We start from the raw sequence: 21,528 nt of genomic DNA on the forward strand, positions 1-21,528 counted from the left end.
AAGTGATTGTGTATTTACAAATAATTTGATAGCAGCACTTTCAAGAACCTTTCAATAAACTTATAATGGGAACGCATGTGTAAAAAATATTAAATAAACTAGGATTTATCTTCCTACCTAGCTTGTGAAGAAGTTGTTCGTGCGACGAATTAGGTCAATAAGAGCCAGGCCAGCTCGTGTGTTACGAAAATTTGTCACATCATAATTCTTCCTTTAGGAATAAATAACAATTAAGATGACTGCACTTTCTATTCTTAACATGAAGTTTTCCAAGTAATGAAGTTTGCTTGTGATGCAAGTTATTTATGAGTCACAGGTGTAATTAAGCGATTAAAACGTTTTCAGGCGCCGCTACATTCTACCTACCTGAAAATAAAAGAAAATATAAATTATTCTCTATCATTAATACCTTAAACTATCCACACAGACAAACATTATTATTCCACCTCGAACTAATAATTATTAATTCTTAGAAGTTTGTTAAAAAATTTAATTCATCCTATTTGCCCTGGGGTCATAAAAAACAATTAGTAACATAATTAGTTTACATAACTATAAATAATTTGTTTTTTAATTACTATCATGTAAGTTAATTATTTTTTGTTTTGTAGACAGTTTCTTTAGCGCGGATTAGTAGGATGCCTTGTGCAGATTCATCTAAAAATGGAAATTGAAAAAGATGAAAAATTTTCAAGAATAATCTGACTTTTTAAATTTCCTTTTCCATTAGTTCTATTGTATTTATCATTTCAGATGATCTAAACAAAACGCACGAACACTTGTTTCATTGTTTGTTAAATTTTTATGTGATACTTTTTTTTGTTATTTACCTTTATTACTTTTCCTTGTCATTTAACTTCATTTCAACAAAATTTATTATAAAATTTATTAATATTCAGCTTTTTATAAAGCTGCTTACATAAAGAACCACTTAATACGTTGTTTCCTATTGCGTTGCCTATAAGATAATTGCTCTACTTGCTCACAAATTGTATGCACTGATAAAAATTGATAAATTTAAATCTAAGTAAATTGTATTTATGTCTTTTTATGCAAGTAAATAACAACTTTTTTTTTTATAAGTGATTTTTCTTCTTTGCGGAGATCCAATGAAAGATCAGTGATTAGACTAACAGTGTGCACAGAATTCCGCAAAAAGTTGGCCTCATTTTGGAGACAATGCACTTTTCACTATCCATTACAACATTATACATAAATCAGTGATGAACTATACATATGGTCCAATATGCCAGCAGCTTTCATCTAGATAGTTGCAAATGAAAATTGTTTTTACATATAAATCACTAGTCTAAATCAAGTGCAATTCTAATTTGAATTAAACCAAAGTTCCTCTCTAAATCTTAATTCTTAATGGACAAGATAACCATCTATACCTAACATTGACAACCAATAGCATATAAACACACTAATAAAGGTGTTCGTCATACAGCAATATTTTTACCGTAGCAAGTGCTAAGAAAGAAGTTGATATTTATACATATTAGAAGCTTGTTTAAAAAAACAAAAATGTGTAACCATTTTTTTAGAAAACAATGACTAATTCATGTACAGTTATTTCTCAGATTTTTTAATTGTATCTCTTGTAACTTGACATAAATGATTAGAATTCTAACTATTATTACTTTTCATAGAAACAACTGTACAGTTTTTCTAACATTTTCAGTACTAGTTGTGGTTCGACTAATTTATGAATCACTTTGATATTAGTGTTTAAAGACTGGTCAATTTCTAGGAACAAGTGCAGAACGGGTGTTAGTCAAATTTAGTTAGTCAGTAGAAAATGTACAAACATAGTAAATTGTTATAGTGAGGCTTTTATGTTTGTTTTGTGTGTGTGATGTATGATAGTGAGTCGTGTGTTAGAATGGAGCTTGTTCATATGATAATGATGCTGTAGAGATTACGGGTGCAGCAATGTAAGAGTTTGAGGAGTGAGCCAGATCTCGGGGAACTGGAGTGGTGAGTCAACATGTCACTGGCATTGTCGTTTTTAAACACACCGCTAGGTGTAATTTTTGCAAGCAGGCAAAACTCTATGAGAATTTAGTAACTGGTGTAAGAAGTCTAAAAAAAAAGAAAGGAAATATGGAGTAGGGAAGGAATAAAGTTATCAACAATAATCTAGTCTACATTAGGCCGTGGTGATAACATCAATATGGTCACTAAGTTCTCTCTCTCTTAAATGTCCTGTACTAGCAACGTCGCCATTCTTATCATAAACATTGTATCACAGTGACAAGGCAGTCCAAATATACACAAAACTGTTATCCGTCTCACAATATTTAACAAAAGAGTATTTTTATTTTTATAAAATAATATTCGCCATCAAGTTTTAATTATTTAAGAGTTACTTTTGATACATTAGTTAACTCTATTGTAGTTTCATTAACATAACTTGAAACTATACTTTGGCATACCTCCTTCAAGCATGGGTTGTTTGCCTTATCTTCTATGTCTTAATTAATAATGCATACCCAATAAAAAAATATATAGTATGCAATTCTACCTAGTGGAAAATATACTATTCTAAACAAAAAAAAACTAATTTATTAGTTTCCCGTAAGATTCATCATAAAATATATCATAATTAATTTAATTAAATTGGTAATTCGAATTCAGTGAGTCTGTTCGCATGCTCGATGACACACACCATTTAATACGAGTAATTTTATCCGCTCCCTGAGGGATAGAGCATAGTACTCCCAGTTAGCATTACAAAGCTTCAGTTACCAGGCTTTTTTAGCTAAAATTATGTTCATAAAATCATCGAAAAATTGTTACGCTTTTGTTAAATAAAAGTAAGAAAGACTGACATCTTAAGATACACTACTATGTTTATGATAAGAATGGCGACGTTGTTAGTACAGGACATTTACGAGAGAACACTATGTTACTATAACTACAGGTTACTATAACCATATTGATGTTATCACCACGGCCTGATGTAGACTAGATTATTGTTGATAACTTAAGTCCTTCCCCGCCCCATTTTTCATTTATTTTTATTAGGTTTCTGTCATTTTTTACACCGCTTCTGCTAAAACTTGGATCAGTAACAACAACCGTTCAATCAGAAAAATGAATGCTAATGATTATTAAGATTACCTAACTACACAAATTAGATGGTATTAGAACCTGGGGCGGGTTGTTCCCTCAGGCACTGCAGCTGAAAGGGGCTAATTGTGCCATTTCCAGATCTAATAAAAGAAAACTCCCTTTTACACAAGTAAAGGGACTTCCTAACAGTCGTTTTTTCGCGAACTACTTCTTCTGGTCTCCAAGTGACAAAGACCGTAAACGTCGCAAATTAGCGATTGCGAGGCAATCAGGCTAAATCTAAGAGACTTCCTGCTATATTCAGCACTGGAGCTAGGGGTCACCCACTGCGAGACATCCTTTGGAAATAATAATAATACCTGACAAATAGTGTTTTTTAGAAAAGCATAAGGCCAGATTAAGATGGCATTGGCACTCGTTATAATGAGGGTAAAGTGTTGTAGGATCACTAGGCCATTTTTTTTTACCAGTGCATGTTGCCAGTCCTAAGAAATTATCTATCAAACCCAAAACTTCCAAGAGCTGTCGACAAAGGAGTACCTACTAGCCAATTCTTCGCCAAAGCGAATGAAAGGATTCGTCAAAGCTAGAAACGGTGACAGACACCCTAGTCTAGAAGGTTAAAATTAAATACCTAATACTCAACTGAGCTATCATAGTCCCGGAAGTGAAGGGATAAATCTGTGCTTGGACAGATCTATTGCCTGCAAAAATAAATCTTCACCAACGGAAGCATTATTTCCTAGTTTATTTTTCCTTATGATCGTTCGACAGACTAAGGACTCTCAGTCCTTCTACCAAACTCCTTGCCACTTCTTTAAAGCAATCAGTATATATTATTTATTCGTTAACAAGTATATGACATTGTGTAACAGATAGGTCCTCTGTTAGGAGTTAAGGCGAATAATGAATCAAGGAATTTGTTGCAACTCGAGATAAGAATTCTTAAAATGATAATTTTACTAACGTCACTTGAAATTAAAATATATATTTCATTAATAAATTCTTCAACAACAAAAATTAGGTCATGAGATAATTCAGTATTTACTTAAAACGAAGGGAGAGTATGATCAACAAATTATACATTTTATAATTTTAACAAGTTATTATTTGAGATGAAATGCAGGTATATCAGTATAAAATTAAATTTTAATTACGTATGCTATGAACATTTTTGTTTTTTGTATTTTTGCAACCTGAGAGCCGAATTGGAAAAGTTTTTTTGATAGAAATACTTGTCTTTCTGCTGTAAGAGAGAGAATTCGAGTCAAATTTTCAAATTTGACTTTTCAAAAAGACAGTTTTCAATAGAAGACTTACTTACGTTGATTTCGGAACGAATTTTTCGGTCAAATGTGTCAACCTAAAACGCATGTTTAATAACATTTTGCTTGGTCAATTTTTTTTCAATTTTTTCGAAGTTCGTAGAACAATTTTCTTTTACTTTCTATTTACAATAACTACTTAAAATAAATAAAACTATCATTATGACTTAAAAATTTTTCATCGGAAATTGATCTTATAGGTTTTTGAGGGTTAAAATATGATTGAGGGCATAATTTTGAACAAGTGCAATCACATTTTCCATATCCAACTAATCCTGCAAAACATCTAACTTCACCTTCAATTCTTAAATATATTAAATATATATTAAAAATGATCCAAAATATGTAAAAAGTTTCAAATCAATCTACCGAAGAATACCTCACTTTCTCAATCTTTCTAATTTAATCAAAAATAGATTCTCCAATTTCGTTTAATTTAATGTACCATCTTTACCAACTAAATTTTATCATGATTCATATTAGATATTTGTATTGGCTAGAATAAAACCTGATAATTATGGAAACACGAAACACTCGTTTTACTGCATAAACAATTAAAAGATTAATAACCTTGTAGAATTAGCATGATGAACCCGCAGTAAATAAAGTAACTGATTTAGAGAGAGTAGATACTGCTTGCTGTGTTCAGTTAAACCCTCACTACAGCTGTGCTTGTCCGGTCATTAAGACAGTTAGGCACGTTTCTTCATAATACCAATTCATCTCGTTCAAATATTACGTGATCATATTACTGAATGTTTTAGTGAATGTGGTTTGTTTGTCCACTACAAGATTGCTATTTCTACCAAGCAGGAGGTTTTGAGACCAATTTCTGAAAAAAAAAAAAAGAAGAAAAAACTATATAAACTATTTAAATGTTCAATTATAATGTTTTTCATCAATCATATCTGGCTAATTCTCAACCTTTGAGTTCTAAAATTTTACGCTAGAGTCGGTCAGTAACTTTTGTCATGCATACAAAACCTTAACTTTCGGTAAATCTCGGTTTCAGAAAAATAAAGGACCAAATTAAGAACAAAAAGTTTCGATTTTTGGAAAGAAACTTAATCGTCTACAGACAAGAAAATGTTTTAGAAAATAAATTAATCCTTTTTATTAGTGTTAAGCAGAAGCAGTTCAATTAATCTGCCCAGAATTAATGGTGCTTTTTTGGAGATTATTAATATGAAACCAATGTGAAGAGAAAAAAAATCCTTTGATACAAGTTTTTCACTGAAACCGTAGAACATACTTCTTCGCGTGGTCTTTCCTAAAGTTGGTAAGGACATTCATAGAAACAAGACATATCTCCTAAAAAAGGACATAAACATAAAGAGTTCCAATGTAATGGAGCTTATTTTGAAATAATGATACTTGTTTTTGATACCTTTAGCAGGTAGCCCAATCCTTTTCATGTCGAACACCGCATCCTGCAGTAATCTACTTGGCATTCGGTTATCCACCATCCTTTCCATATGACCTATTTCATTTATACGGCGGACGTTTAAAACTGAATCATACAGACATCTTTATATATTGCGTAAAGATATTTGTGGGACTCAGTTTATAAGGGTCCACCTTCTCGAATGGTTAAATCGAGGGGAAAGACAACCGTATGCCAAGCCGACTGCTGCAGGATGTGGTGTTTGGCACTGCGTAGATGATGACTTCAGAAGGCTAAAGAGAGCATGAAAAGAAGTTGTCTATTTAGTGGCAACATTTCATTGCTAATAGAAGAAACAAAAAATTAACGCAAATAGTGAAATCATTAAAATGTAGTTTTGTTTAGATAAAAATTAAAATTTAAGATAGATACAATTGACAGAATAAACTAAAATACGTAAATGTAGGACAAATTTACAGATATATACACGCAGTTATACAATTTCAATCTTGAAACAGCTGAATATATCGCGCACGCAAAATTCCTGTTTCCCATTTGTTATCACTTCAGCCTTATCAGTACAATTTTTCCTGTTTGACCGTGAAATATTTATCAAATTATTATTATCTAACTGGTTTTTGTTGTTTATAAACATGCAAAAGAGAAAACTGCAAATTAATGAATCATTAAATTCAAATTAGTATTATCTTTAAAATTAAACTGATTTGGCACTTTTTCTGAGAGATCTTCTTTTAGATCTTTTAAAATAATTAATTTAGTTTATAATTAGAGAAAGCAGAATTATTTACTTTTTCAAATTCGCTGCATTCAAAAAATGTTTATCCATCACTAATGAAAAATCAAACCAGATATGAAAATTAAAGTTGAATTAATTTAGCAAGACAAAACTTCCTAAAAATATAAGTATTTGTGGTAACAATGTATAAATTTAGGGTTAAGATATTATTTTTCAGGCGGGCTTTACGTCCAACTAATGATTAGTTGCCGTCGACGGAGGCGACTAGCAAACATACTTTACTGTAAATTTCTTTTATTAACCATTAAATAAAATCCTTTAGTGATGATAGAATCATAAAGACAGGATCAGCAAAAAGATTCCAGGCTTTTGCAATATGCATTAACTTAGTGCATGTTGTGAGTCCCTTGTACTGATTTGCTTTCAATTTAAGGCTATATACTGAGTATGGTTTACCTGATGTGTCACCTATATTAGAAAAGAATATGTACTTTAAATTAGGAAACGCGTTAGCTGTAAGTTACGTGGTGGGTGATACAATAAGCCAGCATTCGAGATTGTAGCCCAGGCTTTAGATTTCCTAAAACTAGAGGCCAACACAGCTTGCTTTCCATTGATTAGTGTCAGTTTTACGACTGAACAAAGGCCCGGCAGGGCACAGAGAAGTGAGGAGGCTCCAAAATCTGAGGTGAAAATCTACACGACTTTCTCTAACACAGATTTTTTTTTTCATATTGCTATTTTTAAAATATATTTAAGTGTAATATTCAAACTGTACAAAACTGCGCATTACTCGGAAAAAAGAAATCATTAAAACGGTAGGACAGTTGTATAAGGGTTGATCGTCAAAAACTGCACGAAAAAGCGTAACGTTGAAAAACACCTAAATTTGACAATTTTTTTCTCTTTTTCTACAAAAGATTAAATTCCCAAATTTTCTTTAAAATAAAGGGCAAACCCTCCTTTATAACTGTAATTTTTTTGCAACAACCTAGATCTAATAGGTTTCGAGAAAAAAGTTGCCAAAAATGAGCAAAAACGGCTTTTTCAAAAAATGTTCTTGTTCTTGTTGTTGTTGTTCTTGTTACCTTTTTTGTAAACAACGTAGCGCCTAAACGCGTGAACCAATTTTCATGAATGAGGTGTCATTCGATTTGGAATTCTATGTAGATGTGCCTTTTGGGGGTCTCGTCGCTGTATATCGAATGGGAGAGGAGTTAGCCCCCTTTATGTAAGGCCCCCTCCAAAATTATTATTACTAATTACTCTGTAAATCTTGGCCCGATTTTGATAAAATTTGGTAGGATGATAGGGTTATGGCTCCCCTACGTAACAATAAAGCGACGATCAGCTCTTACACTTGTTAAGGGGAAGTATAGCAATCGTTTCAAATTATCGACACATGAACCGATTTTCATGAATGAAGTGTCATTCGAATCGAAATTTTGTACAGATTTGCACTTTAAAAGTCTCGACGCCGTGCCTCATAAGGAGGGGAGTTTGCTCCACCCAAATCTAAAACTATTATTACCAATATTTCTATAACGCTTAGTCCGATTTTGATAAAATTCAGCTCGAATAAGTGGTTAAAGCTCCTCTACGTTGCTGATGCTCTTGCACCTACTAAGAGGAAGTACTGCAATCGTTTAAATTATCAATGAGTGAACCGATTTAAATCAATGAATTGTCGTTCGATTCAAAATCTTTGTCTCTTTGCCTTTTAGGGAGAAGTACTGCAATCGTAGTTTATTTTTCTTACTCCTCTTAAAAGGAAGTACTGAAATCGCAGTTTAATTTTGCTATTTACGTACAAATACCTTCCTATGTTATTCAAAACGCTTTTTCAAAAAAATTGTTATTGAGGATGGTTTGGGGGAACGCAACTATAATCATTCTTTAAAAAGATCTCGCCAGTGGTAGTTACGGTTCCGACTTAATACCTTATCAGATTATAATGATAAAATTACTTATTCCAAATTTTAAAAAAAATCTGTAAAGCAGATATGTAACTTTGTAAAATAGACAAAAAGGAAAATCTATCCAAAAGGTACAAAAATCTCCTTAACAAAAACTTACAGTTTAAAATGTTAAGTATAAGGGTTGATTAAACGCCAAAAGGTACACAAATCAGCGAGTACCCAACATTTCATTAATACTTCATTAATAGTTAAGTAATTCTATTGCATTAATTTTCATTAATAAGATATTTTTTAGAATTCATTAGATGTCACAACAGACCCTTATGCTAGCCACTTCATTTATATTTTTTTGTTATAATTATGATAAATCACATATATACGTACATGCATGTTAAAATAGACAAAGACAAAGTTAGAGTAGGCTACTGTCTTGAATTCGTCTTACCGAAATATTCGTGAGCACAAATAACACACAGTTAATAATAGGTAGATTATTCAACAACAATTATTCATTTCTCAATTGTAATTTAATTTAGTCCCCCTAATTTTACTTATAGTAAAATACTGGAATAATTAGCTGTCCTAAAAATATGCATATCTTATTTACTTTATATTAAATATATACAACATTGTGGGATGAATACCTAGATTGAGAATGTAATTGAAGAAAACTATATTATTTGCGATAAAGCCAGATAATTATTACCTATTATTATAAACATTTGACTACTACATAAAATAACAATTACTTTAATCGAAGAATGAACTTAAACCAACGATTTTTATTTAAAAATAAAAATAAATAAATAAAATAAACAAAATCATTGATGTAAGTTTTTTTTAAAAAAAAAAGTTTTGAATTTTTTAGCCTCATAATTTTTTTTAATTTTTTTATAACGTTTTTCTTTTTAACCTGTAAATACCTTCCTATGTTATAAATAACTAGATATTACAGTCAATCTACAGTGCTACTTAAACATATATTTTGTAGACGAAAATGGCCAGCATAAGGGTCTGTGACATCTAATGAATTCTAAAAAATAACTTATTAATGAAAATTAATGCAATAGAATTACTTAACTATTAATGAAGTATTAATGAAATGTTGGGTACTCGCTGATTTGTGTACCTTTTGGTGTTTAATCAACCCTTATACTTAACATTTTAAACTGTAAGTTTTTGTTAAGGATATTTGTAGGAATTCTTACAATGGCAGTTTTTTATTTTGAATTTTCAACGGCTTACAAATTTTGATGTTTTCAGAGTAGAATTCAAAGGTTGTGGCAGAGATAGTGTCCGTGTGAGTGAGTCAAAGAGAGAGAGAGAGAGAGAGCGAAAGAGAAGGGCTATTGTGCAGGGTGACGTTACGCTTTACTTCAAAATGCCAGTTCAGTAAAATTTGCATTTCTAACACTATTAAGAATATGAAATATCAAACCTAACTGGAATACTTCCGAGTAAGAAGTAAATCGTCCCAAAAGTAGGACAGTAGCTAACAACTATGAGTTTTCTGTGCTTTTCTAAAAAACATCTGTCGAAAAGTTTAGCCGCCATCACTTTTCTCAAGGAATATTAATGTTCAAAAAGCTCTGGGGAGTTGGGACAGCTTGCTCCTTCGACGCATTGCGTTATTGCAATGAATTTATAATAATGAAGTGAACTATCTTTTTATGGCAAATTCTAATATAATTCTAATTCCAATTAGGTTAAAAACGATTACTTGAAAGAAAATTTAATTACGTAAGCTGAAAAAAAAAGAAAATTGAGTGGGTGTCTATATCAAATTTATGATATTTTGGAAAAACCCTGTCCACACAAAAACATACCAATACTCTATTTTTTAATTTTTGTACCAACAGGACCTTAAACATGTATATCCATCCGCTAAGAACTAATTTCAAAAATTATAACAACAATATTTTCTCTTACTAACGGATGAATATGACCAAATGAATAAAATTCCAAAATAATGATAATTAATGAATTACTTAAAATGATTTAATTTGTGAATATTTGCAACAGGACTTCCGATTTATTTTCCACTAAATTACTTAATGTAAAAATCAGTAACTGAACAAAAAAATAAATAAAATAAATGAGTAACAAATAAACAAGAGCAACTAAAAATAAAACGGTTACTTTATAGCACACACAAAAAATTGCAGCAAAATTTAAAACAAAGTAAATCACTGTACACATCATTGTCGCAAACACTGTCTGGAACTATATTTCCGTGGACCCAGATTTAGTAGTTCTCAATTTTATTTACATTTTAAGCAAAAGCTATATTTCTTCATCTAACTTCCAGATGTTTGTAGCAAATAAATGATAAAACTTTTGAAAGTTCGTATGTTAAAAAAAAAAAAAAAAATCCTTTGGAGAGAAGCCAGGAAATGTTGCTCGAAGATGTACGCAACATTATATACACTCAAATGTTCTGTGGTTGGAAAAAGTTTTGTGGTTGACGTTCACGATTCAACTTAAAAAAAAAAAAACAATGTATACATGTTTGAGGTTCTGTTGGTACAAATATTAGTGGAATCAGTTGGGTGTCATTTAATTTTTAACTTCATCATTCAGAACGCTTCGAGAAATAGTCTTCGTTTTATGGTTTAAAAATTTGTCTGCCTTTAAATAAATTTGAAATTACACCAAAATAAAGTGCTGTTTATTGCCCAGGGAGCAACGGAGTTCTTTAAATAATAAATAATAAACTGAAACCTGGAGACACCTACAATTTTAATTCTACTTTATGCACAGGATTCCACACGTAAGTACATGTACGTATATAGAGAACCGGCGAACTACAGAAGTAAGACAACAGTACCATCTCGGAAAGAAAACATATCGACGACGGATGAAACCTCAACTACCACAAGACATATTTTCAAACGTATCAGAAGGTAATTTTAGATGTACAATTTGGGCAATATTTAGTTCGTTTGCATCATATTTTATTTTGTAAGACGGAACCTAAACTGATGAGAAAAATGTGGGTACATACTTTTTCTAAGATATTGTAAGTGTGTACTCATAAATTTTTGTGTATTCGTAATATAGATAAAATACCTACCTATTCCAAATATCTAACTAGCTTTCCACTTTTGTTTTTGTTTTTTTTACTGACCATACACACGGCTTTCTAATATAAGTAAAAATAAAAGTATAATTAATAAGTGTTTTTTAAAACAAAAAAAAAACTTGAAAACAATGCACACGGTAAAAAAGGAAATATGGGCCAAAGTTGGAAGGAGCGTAGGAGAGCTCCTTGTAAGTCTTGCCCTCCTAATAGAAAACTGGACCAAAGTGTTTCCAGCTTCCAGATCTTTCTTTCTTCTTACTTCTCCATGCTCACACATAATTATGCAGACCAAAAACCAAATAACCTTTTGTTTAAAATTTAAAAATTTGAAAGCTCTTGTCTGCTTTTTTTATTTTTAGAAAACTACAAACAAACAAAATCATTTACTTAGGAAGTTAATATTTTTGTATGAGAGAATTTATTTAAGTAGTAGCTTGACGAATTATTTAACTGAAACTCTAATTTAATTATACATTGAATAAGTAATGAATCTAATTACAGAAATATAAAACTTATTTGAACAATACGGACGTAAGCGTCCTGCATTAATTCAAATTAATCATTACTGTCATCGGATGTTGTTTTTAAAAGTGCAAATATATTACTCGTCATCTAGTAATTCTATTTATTGACTAATCGTTGGTGAATCCGACCTCAATGTGTCAACATGCCACATTTGATAACTGTCCTCTTATCAACTATTATTATCAAACATTATGAAAGAGAATTTTAAAGTGGCTCTTATATTACATTAGTGTTGTAAACAAGTTAGATACCGAAATGGCTAATTAGACGGATACTTAAAATGTAATAATACGTCAGCGTTTCTCCAGGATTCCATCTAGTCTATTTTGTGGAAAAAAATATTATTTACAATAAAATTGATAAGACATAACAACTCATTAGGAATATGAAATATTACTAATTCTTTAGAGCCTTAAAATTAAAATTAAAAAAGTTGCCACATCATCAGTACGTCCCTATAACTGCCAAGAAATAAAATAAGTGAAAGAGAAATGAGGCAGGCTATCCAACTAACCCTCTGCCAAGTCCATAACGAACAGTTGGATTTTTTTTAATCCAACACCTGAGTACTTAAGTAAGCTCAATGCTCAAAAGCAAAACTTATGGGCACCCAGGCTCTGCGGAGAATCGCTCTAACCAGGCCCTGGCAATGGCAGAAAAGATCGATGCCTTATCTGTAAACATGGTCTCTCTCTCCATACCGAAAGAAGAAAAATTCACTATCCTGTCAAATTTTTCGCTCTGAATTTAACATACTAAGTCCGGTTAAAATGTATTTACCAGTTAGTACGATAGCCATTTCCCAGATTATCTTCAAATATCGTTACTAAACCATAAATGCTTACCTTAGGGAAAACTACCAAAATTTGAAGGTTAACCTAACTTAATAAATCTTAACGTAAGTTTCTCGCTGATTTATATTGCCATCCTGAATTTGAAGTGCTGGCCGACTGATTTTGAAAGAGGCAGCCATAGCTTACAGCTGTCCCAGATGTAAAAATGACAACCATGCGAGCGTTTCTTTAATAACAGCTTTGGTGAAAGCAAGAAAAATCATGGAACACCATAAAACGATCACGGCAACATGCTGGAATATATAAAACCCAAAAATGAAGGGGGTCTTCAACTTAACAGAAACCAGGTCAGTCTGCAAGCACAAGATTGGGTTGATTAACTTATAGCCCTCGAGCAGGCTGTGTTAGGCCGACGAAATTACTGTGTTTGACTGCATTGCAATCGTTACTTTGTGGAATGAGATCATTGTTTTACTAGTGTGATGTTTATTCGACAAAATAAACAGCACATATGCTTAGGCTTATACAAAAAAAAAAAAGCAAAAAGAATTTAATTAAAACTGTCCGGTAGGATAATTATTAGTTGTATAAGGGTTTATAAACATGTAAGAAATGAAATTAACCAAAATTCTCTTCATTTCTCAGCACAGCAATGGCTATTGACTGTTCTCGTAATATATGGAAAGTATAATTATATTAAAAAAATTTAATTAATACTTCACGCATGCAGAATGACTGTAAGAATTTTTGTTAAAATAATATAGTTTCCTATTCTTAACAAATTTTAAATTGTAGTATAGCTGTGAAAATCGAAGAGCAGGCCAAAACATTGCAACAAATAAAAATGCATAAAGACAAGTATAAAAAAAAATTGACCAGAAAAAAGGGTTTTCGCGCCACAAAAAAAAGGTTCATTAAAATTAACTTGAAATTTCCTATCAAAATAAAACACGAGTACCTTGAAAATTAAGTGTTAAAATGCTTGCAATAATTTTGAATAATTAGATACGGTAGCTTTTATACTGATTAGAAATAAAATGTATTCTTGTATAATTATTAAGGAGTTGTGTTGTAAAACAACTTAATCTGACAGATAATTATTAGAACAATAAATCAAAAATTTATTTGTACTTTTCCTCCACGGTCGTCCAACTTTTTTAAGAATTTTAATCAAAATATTCCTCCCGACCTTCTTCACATTATTTTCTTCAACTTCTCCTGCTCTCTCTTTCCTTATATATATATATATATGCAATTATTTAAATTTATGAAATTAATCGTAAGGTATTATTTTAATTACTTTATCACAATTTTATTATGTTATTACGAGTTGTTTTAGTTATTTGTAAGTGATATTAGAGGTTGCACCTTGCCCGCCTACTACATCTGTTGTTATGCACGCTCTGATGCCCCTTTCTCTTCTTCCATGACAGCTTACTAACTCAAGGTGGTATTAATTGTTCGCGTGGGATACTCTACAAATTGTTTCGCCCTCAATTAATCTTGTGCCACGATAAACATCGTTTAAAACTTTTCTAGATTTATAAAAAACTTGCTTTTTATTGATAGCCAAATGAGGAAAATTAGAGAGAGTCAGAGAGAATATTAATAAAAAAACACAATGCTAAGAAGATCGATCAATTAGTACTTTTTGGCTTGCAACTTCCCAAATTGTCCAGGTTTCTTCTGCAAAAGAACGTAACATCCATTTCATTTCCAGTACCGTCTTGAACAGTGATATTAAAAAAGTTAAAGATTAAATTAACAATTGAGTTTGTACCATGTTTAACGAAAATATGATAAACGGTGTTCAGATATCAATCAAGCTAATTTTTATAATATAACTAAGTCCAGGAGTGAATAAAGACAATTAATAAATATGTCTTAACATTTTCAAAATGTTCTAATCAATTCTATGTTTACCTTGGCGGTAAATGATGATAAAATCTGAAGCATTTTGTACCCAGAACACTGTTGAAATAAATATATTTATTTTTTTAAAAAATCAGCTACTTAGAAGGATACGATTTCAAAAAAGATGTAGTTATTATTTTTTTAAATATATTTTTTGTTACACCTTACACTATAATACCTTATTAAGGTTCAATGTTGGGGGACTTAAAAGTTGCTACGGTATGATAGAATTTGAAATTGTTTTTTTGGGCTTTAAGCTTGAAAGGGTTAATGAAACTAGTTTTTAAACGCTATCGCCACAATGAGCATTAAATGCACAAGTAAGCATTTAGTGAATTAAATGTATTCAGTTATAGCTGGTTATATAGTCGAAAACGTCTGCTCTGAATTCTTAGGTAAAGTAGCATACGTAAAATGATTCTTCGTCTTAAAAAGTATCTAAAAGTACAAAATCGTCAAAAATAAGTTGTCCTCCTCCAAAATTGAAGTATTTCTGGTATTATTAACAACGCTAGTTTTGGGATTTAAATATCCCAGTATCAATAAAAATAAAATAATAAACAGAATATAAAACAAAATGACAAGTTGATTGCAAATTCTACAAGCATTTAATGAACTGCGTGTAAAGAAATATATTTGCGTTACCTATTTCCATTTGCATACATTAAAATGAAAATTGAGTACGTATTTAAAATTGCAGCCCCAAGCAAATATTACTTTAATTAGCAGTTCAACACTTTCAATACATTCACGTATCAATATATTTTATTTATTTAATAAACATATCTACGAATATAAATAATGTCTTAGTTGAATAATTTTATTTTAAAATTAGAACTTTTCATTTCATAATTTAAAATCATATTTTTATAAGATGAATTACTTGACTTAGAGAGATATAATACAAATTAAACATGTGAGTGGGCATTGATAGAAAATTACACGGTCTTCAGATGGCTATAAACAAAAATAAAATATAAAGATATGAAACGAATCTAACAAAAACTTTTAGCAAAAATATAAAAGTTTTAAGCTAAGTCGTAAATTCATTGCATTATTGCAGATTTATGTTGCACTTACTGACACACGGTACTTTGAATAGTTGATAATTGCAATCAACTCTCCTTGACGATTGCCTTGTGCTGCACATTGTCGCTTTAAAATACTGAAACAGCCTTATAATATAATACAACGCGAAAGAACATCTCAGTTTTAACAATACTTTGTTTAAACAATTACTAAATATTTTTTGAAGTCGTACAGCCTATTTTTTAAAGAAATATATTTACTTCTAGAATGTTTAGTGCATTTTCTCGCTTTGACAGATATGAACAGCGAAATGAAAAAAAAAAGTCGCGAGATAATATTTACATGACTTTCTTGTGTCCTATCTTTTAAATGAGCTAATTCTAGATGCTGAATTACAACCACACTCTGGTCAAACTTAGTTGAGATTCGCTCTCAATCAAACACTAATAATAGACTGATCGAATTCACAGCAATCAATAGACTGCTCGCTCACATGTTAAGCTATAAACTTGATTGCGCTCTGATCTCCAAGTTCTACCGAAGAATCTTTGAACGAAAGATTTTCAGTCTACCTTGAATTCTTCTGATCGGAGCTTTAAAATAAACGCTGAAGGTACTAAAAAATAGCGATCTCCGGTATTAAAAATGACTCGCATTTAGTGAAGGATTTGGCAAGGAAAAGTCGGAAATTTTTTCAAGAATAAGCAGAGGAAATTGCAAGAATCACTTGGTGATACAGTCAATCTTTCCAGTGTTCTAGAAAATCTCTTCAGAAGTGTGTCAGGCAATGGTACGTCTTCTTCTTCGTTGCAGAATCGCATGAAGAAGGAGAAGGGATAGCAGCCGTTTATCTCTTTCCAAACCGTACATCAGTGAGTACATCTGGGCTGACCGATTCCAGCCCTTGAATTTTTTTTTAAAAAAGAAAGTTTGAATGAGTGTTTCAGTATTACAATAATTTATTTAGACAGAAGAGCTTTTAGGCCTTAAAGGTTGAGCACTGAAGGATTCCTAAGTTTTATGATCAAGTGAACAATAAAATGTACGTTGTTTTGAAGGATTCTATTTGAAGGATTCAATTAGTTTAATTTTACTTTGTTTGCATAATTAAGTACTCTTTTTTATAATTTTCTTTATAAACCAATTAAAACTCTCCATTGGAAGTCAGTACCTCTCAGAGAGATGAATATTTAGGCTAGAGAGAGAGACCAAGGGATCAAAAGAAACAGGCTTCAACTAAAGTTCAAACTTACAGAGAAAGAAACCACATTAGACGAGAGGTTAGAGGCGAGGATCGCAAAACAAGATGTAGCGCGATATTAGTTTCAATTTCCGTCCCGAAATGTCCCATAATTTTATTAAAATTTTGTAGTAAAGGAATTTTGCTATCCAACTACGCCCATGATGCCTAAATAGTAATTGGACATGGGAAAAAGTAAAATAGCCATTATTTATTTTTTTTAAACAAATCGCAAGGATTTCCTCATTTTTAAGCTCTTTCTATACACATATATAATTAAAGACTAATAATAAAATTGCATGTATAATTAATGTTAGGTCTCCGCAATGTGAACTTCTCAGCAAATTATCCTTTAATTTATTAGGGCATTTTTTTTTGTTTTACTATTTTATTTTATGAAAACAATTTATTTTCCTAACAGAATTCCAGAACTGATAGCTATCATTACTGCTTTTCGTACTACAAGAGGCGTCACACTAATTTTTTTTTTTTTTTAAGAAAGCTATTAGTTCGAAAGGATAAACTATGTTCAAGAATTAAAAAAAGCCTGAGGCCATCCCTGCTATCAGTTTCGCGCGCTGAAAAGTTATTTGCATTTTTAAAATAAACCAATAATCATGAAGATATTTAAAGAAAACATATACGTCTTATCGTTTATAAATATCAAGCTAAGATTAACGAACGAAGTATTAATGATTTTGTTTTTATATAACAGAGGTATTATTAAATTATAATTAATAACTTATACTAAATACTAATGATTATGTGTTTATAATTAATGTATATAATGATTAAATAATGTAGAGTATTTATTTATTTTTTCTTCTAGTATTTATTATTGAGGCATTACAGGTTTTATATGCTTCCATTAGTAGAGATAATATCAGGAAGTACTGTTGCTTTTATTTCAAAAGTTCCTCCTATTAAATATGAATAGAGAATGGAATACCTTCAATTTGAACTATCAGTGACCATAATAGAGATTACAATCTGTAGTCCAATAAATAAACAATCTATAATAGCAGGTATGTAATTTTTATTTATTTATTATTATTATTTAGGACGCGTCAACATTTGAGGTTGGTGAGAATCATTTTTCAGTGTACTGCCGGCTTCTGGACAGTGTTCTCTTGTTACAGACACTATCCATCACCGGACATTGAGCTGTAAGGAGCTCCTAGGAAGAGAAAATCTAAGGACCAGCAGCTGGATTCGAATCCGGGATCTACACGTGGGAATCCAATACGCTAACCGCATAGCTAATCCCCTCCCTGGTATGTACTTTTTTTTATTTTTTTATGAAAGCTATTAGTTCGAAAGAATAAACTGTGTTCAAGAATTAAAAAATAAATAAAGCAAAAGAGATTACTTAATTTTTTCCTAGATTACTAAATTATCAACGAAATTCGCATGTTATCGAGCGGTAATTCAAGAAGTTAGGAACAAGACTTCCGCCACTTCAATACTGTTGACTAGAATTCTAAAGTTTGCTAAGAATTTATGTTTTTAACATTTCTACAAAACAGTTTCTAGAGAGAGTATAAAACTTTAACATACGACAGTTCAACCAGCAGGTCAAGACAAAACTATAATAGGACTTTAGAATAGCGAAGACAGATGTGCAACAGTGATACGTTGTAGGTATGGTTACAAGAAATAAGAAATAGTAAAGAGGAAGGAGAGGAAGAGGGCAAGAGGGAGGGTGAGAGAAAGATTGCTAGCAAGGCCTCTACTTTCTTTTAGAAGTGCTTTAAATCAGGAGCAAAAAGTACGGATACCGCTACGTACCACTGATTTCTCTTCCTACAACATGTTCCTTATGCCCTCTTCAATGACGTGTATGTAGTTAATTCAATCATTACTGTATGCATCTTAATGTATTGCAGTTACAACTCTCAATTTCTAGAAGTTATCAATTTCTATCAACTATATAATGACGTCTTTGGAATAAAATGGTACTTTTAGTTGCACAGAACTTTTTTATTAAATGTATTGTTTGTTTAACATCTCATGCAAGACATTATAAGGGGTAACTCAGAGAATACGGCTAATTAACATTTTTTTTTTAATGATAATAAAAAAGCAATAACAGCCAACAAACAAAAAATCAATTGATAATACCTGAGAATGTACTCACCAGGTGCTGGGTGTTGGATTCTTATCTGCATATGTTGTTTTTCCATCGATGACCACTGAGAAAGCATTCTTTGGCCAGGGTATTACAGATCCAGGTATGATCAAGCGAGTGAGAAGGAATAACTCGGAAGTATAATAATCGTGGCGGATTAAAGTTGGTTGAGGCACTGAACGCAGAAAACCAATTCCGCCCCTTAAAAACAATAGCAAAAAGAAAATTTCTAAACATAAAATTATAACTTTTGTTTAATAAAAAGTAAAATATCTGGCGGTGTCATGTCCATGAAAATGTCATGCTGTTCAGCGCTTGTTTCTGATATTAAAGATGGTCTTCCTCCTGTCTAGTAATATCGCTGGTGCATGGACCGCATATTGGATTTATACTATTAAGCCAATAACTATTGGCTTAATACTATAAATAAGTGACCGCACATCCCTAAGCCCTCTAACTCAAAAATGGTTCGGGCAAGACGTCTGAAATTTTTGTTGGGCTGAAACTGGCAAACATTTCTTGCAGAAATTTAACAGTATCGTAGAAGCCTGCTTGTGGTTTACAGGTAGGGATACGAATTATCCCGGCATCTCAGTGAAAGAAGCATTCTAATGCCTCATTTCCTGATGTAGTCTTCCAATTCACATTACCTAAGATAGTGAGACCTAACTTTACAACAAAGAGCCTCTTTAGAAAAAAACAAACAAACTTGTTTGGGTAAGGAAAGTTAAAAGCTACAAGGTCTGGATGGACTAACTGTAGAATTCAGTAAAAAAGCATAAAAAAATACCAGGGTTCAGCAAAAGGCTATTTCTATCTCAACCATAATTTGCAATGTTATTAAAAGTGTGGCTAAAAAAAGAAATACCTAAGGGCTGGGGTGTGGCAGTAATATGCCCCATACATAAAAATGTTAACTGTCTAAAATGTTCAAATTACCACTGCATATCTCTGTTGAGTGCGGTGTACAAAATCCTCACAATTCTCCTCTCACAAAGAATAACTTTGGCAGCGGAAAGTGGTTAGACCTTCGTGGTTTTCGGAAATTTAGGACTACAACAGACCTTACCTTTACGAAGAAAGTCGTATTGGACAAATTCTAAGAAAACAATCTTGACTTCCATCAAATATATGTTGATTTTAAAATTATCTATGACTCTACTTCACGCGTTGGGCTCTATGAATGCATGAAAGCTTTGAATATTACGGCAAAGATGATTAGGTGAACATGACGCTGCTAGTGCATTTGGTGGAAAAAGTACTGTCCTAAGTGAAACCTTCCAGGAATTAGAATGTCAATATAGGGCTTGGACAAGATCCAGTATCGTCAGTTATTTTTAATTTGGTCCTGGAAATTGTTGTGAGAAAAGTAAAGGAGATTAAGAGATCTGCTGGTACGGCGCTGGACAGGTTATCTCCTGTATATCTATATCTATAGAATGAGTGACAAAGTATGGCACAATAAGAATCAATCCAAACACTCCTAATCTACAAAACCTCTAACTTAATTTCTCCAAGACAGTACATTTGAGGCCAGTCAATGTCTTTCGAATGATTAAGGACTGTGTACCTCACGGTTCAGCTTTCTGTTTAGTCTTAGTCACAATCGACACGACCCTCCAACATTCAACACCTCTAACCGATCAACTTACGCAGACAATACCCTATTTCATTCAAGGCGTCATCCGCTTTAAGTTGCAGTAGCAGTGGTCAACAAACATCATTAGTTAAAATAATTAAAGATACTGCTACCATAAATGGCTATTGGACAAAAACATACAAAAATCACAGGCCAAAAGTTTGCCCTCCTTAGAACGGAACGGACGTAACACTAAAATACTTTGGATCAGAACTCAACAAAAGATTCACACAAAACCTGAATTAAGACGGGCTTATCAAACTTTTAGACAGCTCTAACCTCTAATTAATATTAATGGACTATTAACATTAAAGGCCAACTATGAATCCACAATGCTTCAGACATCTCTACACAGCTAGACTCACACCTTTACTGAATTACGTTCGCACCGTCCCACATACCTGAACTTTCTTAAACGATTTGAACCAGATATGCAGACGACCCAATGGCAGTCTCTTTTAACTAACTGCACTGTACTGCACTACAAGACACTCCTTAGATCTTTCCTGGCATACGCTGGTTCAGTATGTACCAACTCATTAACGAAATGTCTTCGCATTTTTTTAAAAAAAAGGACTACTAACAGCAATTTATAAGAAACTCACAAGAACACCGAGAACTTGATATTCTAGATATTTATATTTCCATTACTACTATAATTTACTTCACACATAAGCGAGCCTACAACAAAGTACTAAACCCCCACTTATACCA

General features: G+C 31.8%; 1 protein-coding gene across 1 annotated transcript in view; it reads right to left on the reverse strand.

The window, feature by feature from the left end:
- Nucleotides 1–21,528, reverse strand: part of cv-2 (crosveinless 2-secreting protein) — a 128,082-nt gene that overhangs the window by 102,853 nt on the left and 3,701 nt on the right. The window contains exons 2-4 of the mRNA XM_074127065.1: nucleotides 19,185–19,376; nucleotides 4,974–5,235; nucleotides 118–366 (exon numbers count right to left, since the gene is read on the reverse strand). The gene's annotated coding sequence lies outside the window, so the exon portion shown is untranslated. The remainder of the gene's footprint in view (nucleotides 1–117; nucleotides 367–4,973; nucleotides 5,236–19,184; nucleotides 19,377–21,528) is intronic.

This window comes from Rhodnius prolixus, unplaced genomic scaffold, assembly GCF_049639745.1.
Source record: "Rhodnius prolixus isolate KJV_2025 unplaced genomic scaffold, Rpr scaffold_3, whole genome shotgun sequence".
NCBI classification, from domain to species: domain Eukaryota; kingdom Metazoa; phylum Arthropoda; class Insecta; order Hemiptera; family Reduviidae; genus Rhodnius; species Rhodnius prolixus.